This window comes from Chaetodon trifascialis, chromosome 2 (genome assembly GCF_039877785.1).
Source record: "Chaetodon trifascialis isolate fChaTrf1 chromosome 2, fChaTrf1.hap1, whole genome shotgun sequence".
Taxonomy (NCBI): domain Eukaryota; kingdom Metazoa; phylum Chordata; class Actinopteri; order Chaetodontiformes; family Chaetodontidae; genus Chaetodon; species Chaetodon trifascialis.
The window spans coordinates 3026272-3043834 of NC_092057.1; positions in this window are offsets into that span (position 1 = coordinate 3026272).

The following is a 17563-nucleotide window of genomic DNA, read 5'->3' on the forward strand; positions in this document are numbered from 1 at the left end:
CCCGTTCAACCACAAGAGCAACGGACCTTTAAAAACACATAGCACCGCTTAATTTTCCGCCTACATTTACAGTAGAAAATCAATTTATAATGACATTATCACCTCGATCACCTGTCAAAAATGAAGGACGTTAAACATCATCCTTACTACATCACAGGTGCATTTACACAGAGATGATCAAGCTGATTGAGCTCTGTGATAGTTTGTGTTGTCATGTTCTAGACTGTGTTTCTATTATTTTGCTCTGAAAATGTGAACAAAACACTAGAAAGACTTTATGGCTATGTGCATTCTATAGAAAGAGTATGGAGTAAGAGTAAGATAAGAGTAATTATTACTAAAATATGGTGTGCAGGGAAACAGGGAGGCAGCCAGCAGCAAATTATTTCTCTCACTGCACTGATTTAACAATCAAGATATAATGTGTTTATTAGTGAGCAGTTGATTGTGTTAGCTGTAGACAGAGCTGCCTCCGTCAAACTGCTCCACAAAGGCAGTATTTATTGAAAGGCCCTGAAATACATCGCCGGGTGTTTCTATTTTTCTGGTCCCTCTTGAGTACGTGTCGTGCACCTTGAGCTTCATTTTCAAGGCTGAATTTAACTTTCATCATTTCATTACACAGTCTAACTTCTTTGTTGGTCTTTTTCTGGTGTTTAAACCTGCCGTTAATGCTCGTCTGGCGCAATTCACCCATTCATCGCAAACAAGCCGCTGCCTTAATCTCATATTTAATAAGCAATGATAGTCAGTTCTTAACAGTTTAAAGCTGCTTTCACAAATCAAATTGCAGACCATTTCATAACAAAACATAAGTGGAGAACGCTCACACACACACACACACACACACACGATTAAGAGTAAAAGCAGAGCAGTTTACTCCAAGAAGACAACATTTTAAGTGCTTCTCCAGCGACAAAAAGACAACACACAGACACACGCACAAACTTACAGCTTCAATAATTAAGTGGCTGATCACAGAAAATTGAAAGAATAATCTCTCTGCTATTTACTGTTGACATAGTTGTGAACATGAAAGCCAGGGCTGACACACACACAGGGTGAGAGAGAATGGTGTTTTCTTGTTTTTCTGCGCTCACCCTCTCATTTTCTTGCTGTTTTATTCTCACTCATCAAGAATTCTGTCAGAAGTCGTCTTTGAAGGCTCTGGCTCAGTACCACGCTCTCTTGTCCTGGTTTTGTTGATATTTTTCTTTCTAAATGTTAATTTGATGCTTATGTGTCTGAATGTGCATCTGAATGTGTGCGTGTGTGCGTGTGTGTTTGCGGTCTGTGGAGTCCTCGGGGTGGTGTTTGCAAATGAAGCCTGAAGCTGCCTGACAACAGTCGTCCTGATGTTCCAGCACTAATTAACTGATTAAAACATAAACCGAGAAAAAACAGAAGCGTGCAGAGTGGACGTATCGACAGGCAGCCGGCTGAACGGATGCACAGTAAACTGCAGAGCAGACTGACGTGGGCCTGCCTCCCTCTCAGCTCCATATCATCACACCAGCCCACTCGACTCTCTCCTGAGTCAGAACAAAGGGAGTTGTGCTTACAGAATCTGATGGAGGACAGACAGCAGGACGGTGCTGTCACGCTGCTGGGTGGAAAAATGACAGTTCACCACTGGAAATGTTAAATGGCTAAACTACCTGTTACTGGGCACTGCGGTTGAAGACACAGAGAAATAACAAATCTCATCTCATCTTGTGTCCCGTGTTACTCTTACCACATGATAAATACAAAGAAAAAAGTATAACAACCTCTAACATGTTTCTAATCAAATGTGGCCAACCGCCATCTTCAACTGGCAGCTAGTGGAGCCGAGAGCGGACCTTAAATCCTCCTGGCCTAATCAGCCTGATGCGCAACAGGTGTGCAGATGATTAGGTGGAGCCAGGTGAGTGTAGGAGACCACACCCAGCCTCAGACAGACGGGAAAGACGGACAGACGGACAAATAACACCAAGGGAGAAAGGAAAACACTGGGGACAGACAGGTACTTTGGGTTTCTCTTGGATAGGACTCATTATAGTGGACTGGTAAGGGGGCCAGAGTATGTGACTTTTTAAAGAAGGGATACGTTTAATTTACTTTAAATCTATATCAGCTATAAGAGACATCACTGAGTCCTTTACTGACTTCATGACTTATGTTTTTAAGCATTCACTGTTACCCTTTAAATCCCATCTTTGGCCACAGTAGGCGCTGTTCAGTAAGTTGCATGGTTTCTCTTTGCAGCAGGGCTTCTCAAAGTCCGGATCTCGGTCCACATCTAGACCAAACAGCTAGCCAGTCCAGAGCCAGCCCATAGCTCAGTGACTGTTAACTGGCAGGCCTCCATCCTACAGAATATTAATGAATTCAGAAAATGTTACTCACCAGTGGAAGATGCTCAGTCCATCCTGACAGCGATCGTCGATTAACTTGCCAACTCCTGGCAACAAACCACAAAGTCTGTCATTCGTAGTTCACAGCGTAACTCATCCGCTCGACAGAATCGGATTATTGTCAAATTCCATCCTCTCTGCTCCGCGGGCTCGCCATCAAACTGCTCCGACCAGTTGTCAGAGAAACACTGAATTTGTCTATTAGACACGAGAGGCGTCACTTGGGTTTAGATTTGTTGGCCAATTGTTGCACTGAGTCTGAAACTGAGTATTTTTGTTTGCCTCCTGAAGAGTTTCTGCTGAGATGACTCATTCATTGGTAGCTGAGCTGTGGGTTAGTGACGCTGAATATTCAGCGTAGCTGGAGACCATTCACAGCGATCCTGTCCCCATTTCTGACACAGTGAGAATTTGTCAAGGATACAGAACATGTCTCCTTTTCTATTGCACACAGTTTCTACAACTGGTGTAAATGTAGTTGTAAGAATAAGAGATAAATAGATAAATATGGACAAACTGTCTGAGCCTTGTCTGCCTCGGTCTCACGCTGGCCCGATCTCAAGAGATGTGACCTTAATTAATTGATTAAATGTTATTTTGTTATCGCCAGTTGCTCCAGACGTCGGACCTTGAATGAAAATCAGACGCAGACCTTTGAGCAGTTTGAGAGCGCCTGAAAATATAAAGTTGACCTCATTGAAAAAGACAGACACAAAATAAATGGCAATGACTAAGTCGTCCTCGTTGTGATGCGAGGACACGCCGACTCCACCAGTCACGACCAACAGCAATGATGTAAACTGCGTTTAGGATCACCTCCTGAGCAAATTAAGTTCCAGGAGCTCATCCCCAAAGTGAGAGCAATGGAAACAAAAGCGGAACTTTAATTAAATTCCTGCAGAAAAAGAAGTTTTGTTTCAGACACACACACACACACACACACACACACACACACACACACACACACACACACACACACACACACACACACACACACACGCTCAGGAAGTGAATACAAAGGCACACAGGTGGATAACAGAGGCAGGTGCAGTTTGTATGGTAAAGTAACTTTTACAGTCCGACAGACATGAGAGGAATTTTCAACCCAGTTGTGTCTTTTAGAATTTTCTAACTTCCAGTTTTCCTCAACTCCCCTCAGCAAACTATTGAGCCGCAGGAGTCCTTCTTTTGATTTAATATCTGAGTTCTTTCATTTGTTTGTGTGACTCTGATGATAAAAACTGAAAGAATACCACTCTTTCCCCACATTCAAGTCTTTTGCCTGTTAAAACCTGTCAGTAATCTGCACCTCAGGGCTTTAAATTGTACTCCTAGAGCTTAAAACATGTGGAGGTGGTTGTGCAGTGTTCATCATCCATTCATGTAGCGTACAAAGGAAATATAGCAAAATGAGCAGGCAGGGTCAGCTTCAGGGTGATAATAAGAATGGATTTATCAGAAACCCAGCAATATGTACTGTATAAAGGAAGTAGTTAGGTAAGCTGCTGGATTGAATACAGTCCTATATCAGCTGTATCGACACGTTATTCCTGCTGTCACACTGCGGCAGACTTTGTGAATCATGACTTGAATGAAGTGAGGGACACCACACATCCCGGCCTCATTGCTAAATTCAGCTTAAAAGGTGATGATACGTCACTTCCCCCAGGTGGCCAAGAAAACAAACAAACAAACAAACAAAAAACACAGTTATTGCAGGTTGAAGCACATTTGATGTGATATTTACTTAGATTAAATCTATAGGTCACCTACAGTAGATGGTGGTCTGCATGCCCCCAGTTTGAAGAAGCAGCAGGAGCACTGGTGTAAAAAACTAAACAATGTACTACTGTGGACACGGTGAGCAGCAAAAAGTATTTTAGCACCCTAAAAGAAGGCCCACCTCAAAAAATCAATATCGGTCTAAGTGTACGCTTTATTAGAAGCATATGACAGAATATGTTCAGTGCTTTACTCTCCATTTTCAGCTGTGGAGCTTTCTCATTCCTACAGGTCAACAGAGCAAACCCTTTAATGCAGCGATCAGAATACAGGAATCTCAGCCGAGTCTGACATGATTTTGTTGTGGCTGATGAATTATCAGCGGCATGGCTGATGATGAATGACCATCAGGTGTTGTGGTATAATCTTTCTTCCTTCAGGCTGATTCCACTTTACAAACTTCCAGTAGTTAGATCTCCACCACCACCAAACTAAGAAACCCACAATGTTAAAAAAGTTACTAACAAAATCAAAGCTTGCAGGAAGAGGTTGCCTTATCAATTAGACCTTCCTTTCTCAAATAAAATAAAAGCCACTCTTGGCGGTGGGACTTGAGCAGCATTGTATGATGGTTTCCAGTGTTCATGTTCATTCAAATGAGTGCAAAGCACACGTTGATGAGCACGTCCCTTTGAGACACACCATCAGTCTTTCACACCTCACATCAAGAACAGACTGCATGTGAGACAGCTGGTGTTATTCTCACTGTGCACGGTTTCAAATTGTAAAGATTTTGCATTTTAATAGGTACAATTGGAATTGTGGGTGGTAATGACTGGCCTGCATGCACGTCTGGAGAGGTCAGATTATCTGAGACGATAATCATTTAAGACCGGCCTGAAATTGGGTCGCTTTTGTGATTATCAGGAGGCAAATTGTGTTTGAGATCAACCTGATGATTGTCAGACAATAAGAAGCCCTTTGTTTGGATTTCCAAGAGAAGAAGCTTCAGTCACTTGATGCAGAACACATCAACTTAAAGTTAAGGGTCAGAAGTGTCTGCTGCATCGTGTAATAGCTAATAACTGTTATTAGAAATGTCCATTGTTATCTTATGCTTATGTGGACTGTCTTATGATATACTCTGTGCAGTGTGATACTTTGTTTTCTCTGCTTCTCATATGGAAATGTTCTACCATCGGCTCCCAAAAGGTGTGAAATATTATCAGAGGCTGTTTGAGACTCGTCGTTTGGCTCTTTCTTAGCAGACAGAGGCAGAGGAAACGGCTCCCACAGGACGAAGGATGCGGTTATGAATGAACAAAGAGCAACTGTGAATTCATTAAAGAATATTTGTCAGTCTCCGGGGCGACGGGATGCTCTTTGATCATATGTGATCACTAAAGTTTTATTGGATCTCGCAGTCCAACGAGCTCCGAGGTCCGTTTACAAATGACAAGCAACAAGCTCGAGAAACATTTTGGGTGTTCAGTTAAAAAACACGATTCTGTCTCTCAGCGCTCATTGGCCCGGTGTCTTAGGTGTGTTCATGTATGGATGTGACTTTGTGGGTCTGTGCCCACAGTCTGGTTGGCGACAGACATCAATAACAGACATGTGGGTCAGGAACGCGCGTGTTTTGGTTGTTGCGGGTTACTTGGACAGCTGCATTGTGTGTGTTCAATCATGCAGGAAAGCTGAAGCCTTTGCAGAGTAGACAGGGGAAGGAGGTCATATATGTGTTTATATGTACCCCGCAGTTACACACACACACACACACACACACACAGAGTGAACGCCTCAACAATGCACACAAAGAACGTTCTTAAAAGTGTTATTAAAGTGGAGCATTATTCTGTCAGAAATGAGAAGTTTGCGGGAGAAAAGAGAAAACTGATTTGTTCGGCTTTCCCAAAAATGAAAATGTCAGAGCTGTTCATGAAAACAAACACCATCACATCGCATCCATACAAATATACTGGCACATTTACATACAGTATTTAGGGAGTAAAACACACATGCGTATGCACACAGACGGGCTTCCAGTCAGCCCATTAATTCGTCATTGTTCTCTCTGTGCTAATGCTCGTGTGAGAACGACTTTCATGACTGACTGTGGAGGCTACATTAAAATTTGCATAAATTCTATTATTTATGCAAAATGTCGTACAGAATAACACACCACAACTCCTTAAAAACACAAAACAGCATGCAAGCTGCACGAATGTGGAACTTAATATCAAAAATAGATGTTTCATCAAAAAGTCACTGAAACAAAAAGGGATGCACATTTAACATTTTATCATTATTTCAACTGACAAAAACAGCAATAAAATGCAAAAAAATCTCAACAGCTTAAGATCTTAAGGTTTAATGTTTGACTTTATAATTGGTTGCTGCAGCCTGCGGCTTCCTATCCAGATGTTATACAACATTTTGTGTGCAGCTGCCTCACAAATGTCTAATACAGAAACTTTACATTCAAAATAAACTTGTTGCTGACAATTTATGAGAATTCAAGTTTCTCCTCCGCAGGCGAGGAAGAGCTAAGTCCATAACAATATTTAGCATGTGTGGTAAACATTGAAGGTGGTCTATGGATTAAGAAAAGTTAGGTTTACATTCAGTGTTACTCATCAAAAACACAAAACGACTTCTTAAGGTCTAACTAATGTGCACTTCCTTCCTCAGAAAGCATCTGCAAAGACAACTTTTTAAAAGTATTTTAAATCCAGGATTGTTTACATCCAGATTTACCTGCTTGCAGTCTTCTTCTTTCCTGCCTTTGCTAACTCATTGGTGCACATCTTGGTGTCCTGCTGTCACCTATTGATCGATGGAATAGTGTGAAACACTGGCAGCAGTTGAGCTTGTGCACCTGTGACTCATTTGGTTGAATTTCAGGAACAATAGCATCTTGGTTAATGTTAGGGAAAGATGGTAGTTACTGACTGGGAGGACACAACATGCAGGCTGAGCTCTCTAACTATGTACAAACCATCCAAACTGTAATCCTCTCTAAATCAGGCCTGATTCGTGCTGTCTGATCCCAGCATAAGTTACCACGTGTCATGTGTTTTTCTGCCTTTTCTTGTTCCATTGATGCAGTTTGATTTTAAATTTTCATTCATGTATACCTTCACCATGCGATGACCCCCGCCCGAGGAATACTCACTACTTAGTGGAAGCTGATGAGGATCTGAATAAAGAGCAAAAAGAGAGATTTATGTGTGAACTGCAAAAAGATCCACACACTCATTCACTCAAATATCAGACAACCTCACACACACACACACACACTCAGCATCTGACGGCAGAGTTGTAATCCAGGATTAGTCCGATTAAGATCTATACCTTTGCCTATGTGTGTTAAACGATTAAATTCAGACCTATTTACAGAGAAGAGAAGATCAAATCAGCAGGCTCGTCCTGGAGTGACAGCTGCAAGAGATAGACTGCGGAGACGAGCAAATTATTTGTTCACACGTTAAAGTCTCTTGTTCTGTGATGCAAAAAAAAGGTGTTTGCTCTTCTGATGAGAGGGAGGAGGAAGAGGAGGAGGAGGAGGAGGAGGAGGAGGAGACAAACGTAATGGAAATGAAGAAAACGATGGCAGAGAAGAGGAAGGAGCGCTCTGTGTGGCGACTGATAGAACCTGGATGAATGACAAAGAGCTGCAATTAATAAGCTCAAAGCATAATCAGGAGCAGGCATGCACACATACTTGGACATGGAGGCTTTGCTGGCTCTGTCATTCACACACACGCACGCACACACGCACACACACAATGAGGTGGAGTCTATCACTCCACGCAGAAGAGGACCAGAGGCTGCCGTGGCGTGATGGAGGAGCTGAGAACAAACATAAAATGAGGGAGCGCCTAATGAAGATTTTAAATGAGGAAATTCCTGTGAAAATATGATAACCCTCCCTCCTCACCCTCTGTGTCCCTCTCCTCTTCCTCCCTGCTCTCATGCCAGTACGTCTTCATCCCCTCCTCTCTCTGTGTGTCCTGCACACCATAAACATTGCGTTATTTTAATTAGGATTTGTTCACTCCAGCACTTTAATTTTCTCTTCCTTATTTTCCCTAGAAATCTCGCTTTTATTAGTTATCAAACCATTCCAGGCCAAACTCATAATTACAGTCAGTCCCAGAGGAAATGTGTGCATGTGGTGGAGTTTATCTAAACTTGTGAGGACTTCAGTGGACAGTGCACAATCTTTGCTGATCCTAATGGAGAAAACAGCGGATTTTAGAGAAAAAGACATCAGGCCTGAGGCTCATTTTAGAGGGTAAAATTTAAGATTGTGGCAATGAATGAATGTGAGTCAATGGCATGTTCTCAAAAGTATACTGAAACCAGCGTGTGTGTGTGTGTGTGTGTGTGTGTGTGTGTGTGTGTGTGTGTGTGTGTGTGTGTGTGCTTGCAGCAGTGTGTAAGAGGAGGTTTTCCCATCCTTATAAATTCATTGTTTGGCTAAATCTTAGACCGAAGGGTTATGTTATTTACCTGTGGTAATTGGTTTTCCCAAACGGCAGTTTTCCTCATTACACACACACACAAAACACACACAGATATACACGTTGATGCACACACACATGAACACAGTAATTAAGGGTTAGACAACGAAGATGCCATTTCAGATAGCGGAGGCACAAAGTCAACACACTTACCAAGCACACGCATTCAGAAACACAGCCACACAGACAAGGATGTGCCTGTGTGTGTGTGTGTGTGTGTGTGTGTGTGTGTGTGTGTGTGTGTGTGTGTGTGTGGAGCAGTGTTTCAGTGACATTGCGATGATCTCGGGGTAGAAAAGCGTAGTGAGAGAACTAATCAAACACCAGCTCACCCACAGTGTCACAAATACATCCATTATGCAAAAATCCTGATCTCTTTGCTTTGTGCTCAACGTGATCTCAACTGAATGTTAATTGATGGAAAGACTGAAGAAAATGTTTGCGTGCGTGCGTGCGTGCGTGTGTGTGTGTGTGTGTGTGTGTGTGAGGTGCCAGCTGTTCCTTCACTCCCTCTCTGCAGAAGTGACAATATTCATTTGCCCCTCTCACCTTTCGTCTCTCACTCATGTGTCTTTCCACCTGTTCATCATCAGCCCGTGCAGCAGTGACCTGAAGGTCAGCACAATCAGAGCCATAAAAGATTTACTGCCCGTCGTGAAGCCATGGAAATGTGTATTTGATGGCGCCCACACACACAGACAGACAGACAGACAGCCAGTGTAAAAAGATTCATGAAACTTAACGGGGGGTGAGCCGTTCAGCCAACAATCAGAGAATAATACAAAATTTAAGGGCATTTTAAAAAAACTAATGAACTCCAGCAGAAAGCTCTTAGTTTTAGACATTCAGCCTTGTGTCCTCTGTCCAGCTCCTTTTCTCTGGATGTCAGCAGAGGCAGCAGAAAGTTCCTCCAAAGAATTTATATCATCCATTTAGGATACATACTGTACGTATTACAGTATTTGAGGTTGTTTGCTGATTTTATTTAAAAAAACAAGCAAACAAAAGGTCATAGTTGATGTCTCACTGAGGTCTCAGAGCTGCTCTGCAACCGCAATCCAAATCCTCAGTTTTCTCATCATATCTGTCTTAAACATTTTCATGTCTTGAGGTGATAATGTACGGAGTCCCTAAAGTGCCAGAAAAAAAACTATATCGCAGCATATCAAGCGCGCGATATACTGAAACGAGCACACGAGATACTAAAACGTGCGCACGAATTGAGACACTCGCTCGCGCTCAATTTAGTATCTTGTGCGCATGATATCCTTTTTTTGCTTTTGTTTTTTTACTTTGTGGCACTTTTGGGGCTCCGTAAAAATGAGATAAGAAATAGACGTTTGGTTTGGCGGCAGAACTGCATAAAACACCTTCATGGAGATGCAGCTACTGATGTTTCGTCATGGAAGGAAAAGCAAAACTGGGACAGCTGAACAGAACAATGTCATTGATAATATTATAGCAACACCTGTACTTTTCCTGCCAGGACAAGTCAAAATATCTGTTGTGAAAAGGGCTTCTTTCAAAACTCGCCGTCACTTTGATGGGACTAGAGGTTTGACACTAAATGATGCAATAACCCGACAGATTGTATCAATATGAATTTAATTTTGTGTTAGCAAAAAAACCCTTTAATCTTGACGTTATTCACACCGCCATTCAACTGAGCAAACGTGACTTGACAGGCCTGCTGTGTGTAAACTCAATAATGTGAATCCAAGACTGAAAAGTGAAACTGAAGCTCTGTTTTTACTCCTGAACGCCTTTAAAATGCCATCATGTAAGGCTGAAAAGATTCTGGCTGCTGCTCCGTTGAGTCATCAAAACTATGCATTTTGACAAATTTTCTGCTCGTTCAGTGTGAAAAAGTATAAAAGTGGTCTAGAAATTTTCATTGCAGGTGCAAGTTGCACCACCTTAGCAGGTGCCACAACACTAACAAGACACTAAGCAATGAACAGATAGCTGGTATTTGGAGATGGTCTTTGCAGTCCTCTTTGTCTTTGTTTATGCGCCCACATGCATTGTTTCCTTATTTTCAGCTTGCTATAAAGTACGTCAGGCTTATCACTTTATCAATTTAACAAAGTGTGAAGCTGCCAGGAACCCCAAACACAACAAAAATGACACTGGCGTCTATAAAAATGTTGAGTCATTAGTGATAATCACTCAGAATATTCTATAAAATACTCATACACACAAACAGAGAAGGAAAAGACAACAAATAAAATTATAATATAGTCTATTTGCATCTAAAGTGATTTCATTCCAGAATAAGAAAACAGAAAAGAGGAAAATTACCCCAAAATCCAATCTGTTTCTTCAAAACACCATCATGTAAGAGGCCAATCATTACGGCCCATTTAATGCTGAAGACCCTGCACACCGACACAGGTGTTTCCAAATCATTTCTCTGATTGTGCCGCCGATCGGGTTGAAGTTTGGTGGAGCTATGCTGGGGAATACCTGATGTCAAAAAACTCTACTCTCTGCCTCTTTATTCTGGTGTCTGATGTCTGAGATGCTGCGTGGCGCCTTAAACGTTCCCACAGTGGAACAAAAGAGTGGGCAGTCCATCAGAGTCAGGATCAGCTTTGTACGTGTTCACATACGAGGAATATGACCCCGGTTTGTTGTTGCTCTCGCTGTTACACACAGTTCTGACATACAGCTAAAAATAAAGATGAGAACAAAGCTGAATATTGATAGTTCTGCATTTATATTTACCTAATATATACAAGAGTGGGTGAAGCAGACTGTATATATATATTTATATTGTTATATTTTTTACTCATTGTTATATTTTTTACTTATTGTTATATTTTTACTTTTTTAATAGCTTCTTTTTAATAGATGTGTCATGCACCAACCTCACCAAAGCAAATTCCTCATATGTGTAAAATCGTACCTGGCAGTGAAGCTTTTCTGATTCTGATCCTGATTCTGAAACGTCAAAATGAACAAAGGGACGTGCATCCCGTTCTGCTCATAACGTACAATGTGACACATTTATAGTTGCGAAAATCACAGTCGTAGAACTCTACGTCCGTCAACATTGACACGAATTGACGATCAAAATGTCGATTTACTGCCCCCTATTGTACTGACTGTGAATTACATGAAGAGTAGTGATTGCGTGAATGAGGAAGTGATTTACGACAGCTCGTATTCTATAGTACAAGTTGACCCATCTTAACAAGGTGAAGCGCTAATGAGATATTTAGGGCGATGTCAGTCAAGCAGAGTCCTAATCAGTGAAAGTAAGTGACTCTTGTGTGGATGGAGCATTTAAATGTGATTCATGTGAGTATGTTGATCTTCGGAGAATCTTCACGCTGCACAGAGACGCTGATTTTGCTTGATTTCATTTCTTTGATTGTGAAGTACTTTGTGACTGCTGCCTGTGAAAGGCGCCGCGTGAATGAGCGTTGCTTGCTTGCAGAGAGACATGATACAGCTGAGACTGCTTCACACTAAGAGTAAAATTCCCTTCAGATATTCCTTGAAAATACCGTAATGTGAGCTTGAAATGTGGATGATGGAGAATCAATAGTGATGGAAATAACACAGTTTAGTCTACTTGATTTTCACTTGACAGATTTATAATTAATTCTGTGCTTCACAACGTCCTGCATTCCCACGGTAAGAAACATACCTTTGAGAGCGATTTGATCGTAAATGCTTCTGCACACCCACGCAGGTGTTCTCGCTTTTTCTGGCTGATTAGGCCTTTGCACAGGATGGCGTTTGGTGGAGCTAAGCTTGGTGTTGTTTAACGTCACCAAAGTCCTACCAGACATTTTTCACAGCATGTTTTGACCTCTCATAGCAGGAAGAGGACAGGTGGAAGTAATATCTGTGATTACTCCGCTCGTTCTCTTTGACTGTTCTGCTCCGCCAGGCTTTGTGAACGCAGCCCGAGGTTGGTTTACTACCACTACCAAGTGAGCGTACCAATCGGCTCACTTTTGTTTCACCTTTAAACCCCATCACCCTCACTTAACCACAAAAACACGGCCGTAAAACAATGCACTTCAGCCACATGTTAACATTTCAACTAAAGTTAATCCAAATGATAAAATAAAATAAGTATTTTTAAAGGCAAATTCTAAGTTGAAAAATGTCTAGTGTACCAATTCAACCTACAGCAGAATCTTGCTGCGCAAACAGAAGGTGGGCAGCTTTAAAAGTGAGTCAATCCTCACTGACGCTATATTAAAACTTCATAGCTGTACAGGTTATATAGCTCACTCACTGAAACTCTGCATGACTGCGGGCATGGCTGCCTTGAGTGACAGTTAGGTTTCAGTAGCCAGGCCTCATTTGGCTCAGCTCAGCTCCATCCACACTCCACCCCATTTTTGGATTAGCTGGGAGTTTAGTGGAGTCATGTGCTGCGAAGATGGCGACAGCCGGAGCCACTGACACTGACCCTACGTTTACACGTAGCAGGGTATTTTGGAAAATGGATATTTTGGCCCCTCTGTTTTCAAAAATAACATCGTGCACACAACATTGTTTTCAAAAATGTTGACGTTTACATGAACCAGGGTAAATACGCCGTCGAGCGCCATCATAACTATGCCAAGCCTATGGGCGCGAGTGTTAACAAGGTCGCTCGTATGATGTTAAGTATTTTCAGTCACATGTTGTGACGTTTCGGAACCTAAAACGCTGTTTAACCCTGTTTACACGCCAACAAATCTCCACTTTGGCCAGAACTTTTAAAAATGATTGTTTTCTGTGAAAAAGAAACTCCATTTGCGGGTAAACAAGAGGCCAAACCACATGAAAACATGTGTGTTCTCCCTGAGTGTAAACGCAGCCCCAGCTTCACAATGACTCTTCAGGAACCTGTGGGTGACTTCATGGAAACTGCATCCATGGTTTATACAGTCTATGACCCCTGACCCTAACCAAGCAACAAACACAAGCCAGTCAGAGGGACACTGGGTCATTTCGGACATTTTTTAGTCTGTTGGGAACAATGGGCTGTGGCCTTTCTAACAGTATCTGAAACCTTTTTTCAGTTGTGGGGTTTGCATCTAGCAATTTATATTTGGATTTTTATTTTTCACTCTAAGATGTCCTAATCATTTAGCTTACAAGAAAAGGTCCTTGAAGTTACGAATATTACTGCGTGGGATGATCTGAAATACCACGCTGCATAAATGTTACATTTCTGTACAGATCTGCACAGCGTGGATGTGAAGCGAGCCAGGGTTTGAACTTCTCCTTCATGTCTTCACACAGGTTTCTCCTGTCACTTAGCGTCTGTACAACTGAGACCAACACCATGAATGTCTCTGAGAGAGAGGGGGACTGTCCAAAAAATGTCATTATCGCCATCTGTATCTGATTGGTCACATCGATGCTACAAAACTAACTACAGAGAGGTCAATGAGGGAGTGAGATTCTACCGGAAAGAGTGTATTCACCCTATTTTTCACCAAACCTTCGAGTGTGGCCGCGCAGAATAGCTGTAATTACTTTTCTCTTCAAACATGGGCAACACGTTGCGGTTTATGTGGATTATAATTAGGCCTTAACAATGATAAAGGTGGACATTGTCTCATCATAACAGGTGCAACCAAGCTAACAAGAGAGTGATGGAGATTTCCAATAAGCGCAGCATGTATGCACAAAGTCCTGAAAAGGAGTCTAATATGTCAAATGGAGTGGAAACACCTGTGTGAGTGCACCACGGGTGTATAGGCGATTTAAATCTAGCTCTATTAGAGTCTTTGCTTTCACTGTTTTTGTCCTCTGTCTCTCAAAGGGTTTTTCTCTGCTTTATTAAGCAGCTTTTCCGAGTTCCAGCCTGTTAATCAATCCACTCCACCTGGCATTTTCTTTTATTGACTCCCTAATGGTGGAGGAGCTATCTTCTCTCACCATCCAGATCTGCAAAGTGACTCTCCATTTTCACAAAGAATAAGTTCCTATGAGGCAACAGACATTCCTCATCTCCCAAACCAAATCACATTTTCTTTGTTCTCCTTTTCATTTACTTTCTTTGACAAGTCCTTTGTGTTTGGTTTCCGAACACCTTACCCATCACACGGCGCTTAGAAAACTGCATGGTAACAGTGCAAGGCTCTGACCTTGCAGTCCTTTTTTTTTTCTTGCTTATTATTTCAGTCATACAGGATCTGGAGCTCACTCTACTGTTCCATCCAAGCTAATTCACTCTGAATAAGAGTGCCAGCTAAATGCCTCAAGAGCAGAATGGAAAATGCTGGCCTGCAGACAGGGAAAAGCTGGTGGGTGGCGAGGTGTTGAAATACAGCGTTCACATGTATTAATGCAAGAAGCCAGCCAGAGCCTCGGCTCCACTGCAAGCAAATGAATGGACCCGCACCTAGAACACCATTCTAGGTATAGCTTGGATGTTTGGATCATTAGTTATGGTATGAACAAATACATCATTATCAGTGCAGAGATCAACAAAAGGCATGAATGAGTGGCATCCTGCAGGCACTGCTTTAAGTAAAACCACATATGAATCAAAGCATATCTGCAGCTGATGATTATTTTCGTTCTAGCTAACAAAGAATCACAGCGTCACAGAGCCCAAGGTGACATCTTCCCATTGCTTGATTTGTCCAATAAACAGCCCAAAACCTGAAGATATTCAGTGTACTGTGAAAAAAAAGGAAGCAGATTCAATTTGAGAAGCTGCATGTTTGGTATTTTTCCTTGATAAACAACTTAAATATTGAAAAGATTGTCAAATGTGATTCATTATCTGTCGAGTGACTAACCAATTAATAGTGGAATAATTTCAGCACTAAATCAAAGCTCTCCTCCTCAGACGTGATTTTCGAAGTTTTCTCAGATGCAATTAAAGGATAAGTCAATATTTCTTATTTTTGCAGTTTTGCCATCTGTTTGGGGACTTAAAGCAGCCGTAATCTCTCCTCTTATAATAACAATGTCGATGTGAAAGCGGCTGCTTGTTGTGATGAACCTGAATCTGCAGCGCTCCTCGGCTTTATGGAGCTTTATAGCCGGTTTCCGATCATTGTCGTCAGGCCTGCAGCTTTACAGTTTTGGTTCACCCTCACCGCTCTCGTAGCAGCAGGCAGCTGTTTCTGCAGAAAAGCTCCAAGAAACCAAAGTATACGATGCAGCAGACACAGTTACAGCTGGTGAATATCGCGGTGCATTTAATCAATAAAGAACCAGATCTTTCCCTCAGGTGGCAACCCTGCAAACCACAGATATGTTAAAACTCTTCAGTCAAACGTTGTGACTGTGGTCAAGGTCTGGTTAGGTTTAGGCCACAGACGGTGTGACGTCACCCATTGGTATTCTTAAGCCATTGTGAAGCTCAGTGGCTCAGGCTGTCGCCATCTTGGCAGTGTCTGACGCCTCCAGACTCCTGGCTAATCCAAAAATGGGCAAAGAGGTGGAGCGTGGGTGGACCTGAGGGACGCCAAAAGAAGCCTGGTTGCTGAAACCTAGCGGCTAGCTGTCGCTCAAAGCAGCCATTCCTATAAATATTCCCATAAATGTGTAAATAAATATGTAACGTTAAGCTTTAATCTAATTTTTAAAAGTGTATAAAAATTCACCAGCCTGTACAGTCGTCATGAACGGGGAAGTTGACATGTTTTTGTCTGCTTTAAAGTTGGGCATTTTAACATGGCAGCCTGTGGGGACTGACCCACTTTTGGTGGCAGCCTCAAGTGGCCATTCAGGGAACTGCAGTTTTTAGCACTATTGTATTAGCTTCATGAGCCCCAGAGGCCCCAGGCACGCTAGCAAAACACTCACATGATTAGGGTTTGGAAAGATCCTGTGTGTGGCCACAAACACAACTGGAAAATGCTTCTGGTGTTGTATCTGAAACTGTTCAGCAGCTCCCAGTAAAGACTGGGACAGACAGTCTGGGAAATAATGTTTTTTGAGGGGTTTGTTTAAAATCTGTCTGGTCATCTGATTGCTTGTTTCTTGCCCTGCTGAACCTCTTGTTTGTGATGTATCCATGCTGCAGCAGATCACTGTAATTAAACCTACAGTGAGGAACAAACACTGACGTATCACCACATTTTAAATGGTAACTGTTATGCAAACAGTTATCTATTCAGAGATCCAGCAAATACGGAGCAACGTTAGTGTTCAGTTGAAGTTATGTTGCTGACCACCCAGCTAATGAAAGGCCAGTATTTACTCTGCTTTTGGCTGTGGATTTGGTCTCCATGGACTACATTATGTCTATTGTTTCAGTAAAAATGTTGATTATAGCCACTTTAACTTAGTGTGTACAGTATCATTATAGCTGATGGGTGACTATGGAAATCAGACCCAGGTGGTCTGAGGTGCATCCAGGCCTGTGCTGAACTTTGCATGAGCTTTATGAGCCATGTGACATGAATTATCCATTACAGGTGTGCAGAATTAGCAGACCTGCAGTCATTATTTTTAGTGTTTAATTTTTAATGCTGCGGTTATGTATGGCTATTCTCTTTTTCCCTTGCAGTTTAAGGTCAGACCGTTTCTTTTTAATATCAGTCACAGTTTTGTCTTCCTGCTGCAGCTCTGCAGCGGCGACACACTGCCAAGCTGCACGTTGGGCTTTGTTTGTCAACCCACGATTTAGCCCACTGAATAACACGTGTTGCTGAGCTTCAGTCTCCTCTGTCAACATCTTCCAGAAAGTTTGCTTTTCTATATTGGGCCATGATTATTTGTGACTAAACCCTCAATTGTGCTGGTTTTATATAAGGTTTTTGCAAGGCAGGTGCTGCCAGTTTAAGGTGATTTGATATTTATAGATCACAGGTGTGTAAGTTACAAATGGGACTCTTAGAACCTGCTTAAGCAAGGCTTGTTAGGCTCAGCGTCCTTTATGAATCAAGCATAAGCACACCGTGGCAAATGATCTTAAGACTAAGCATAAATCTAAGAACATTT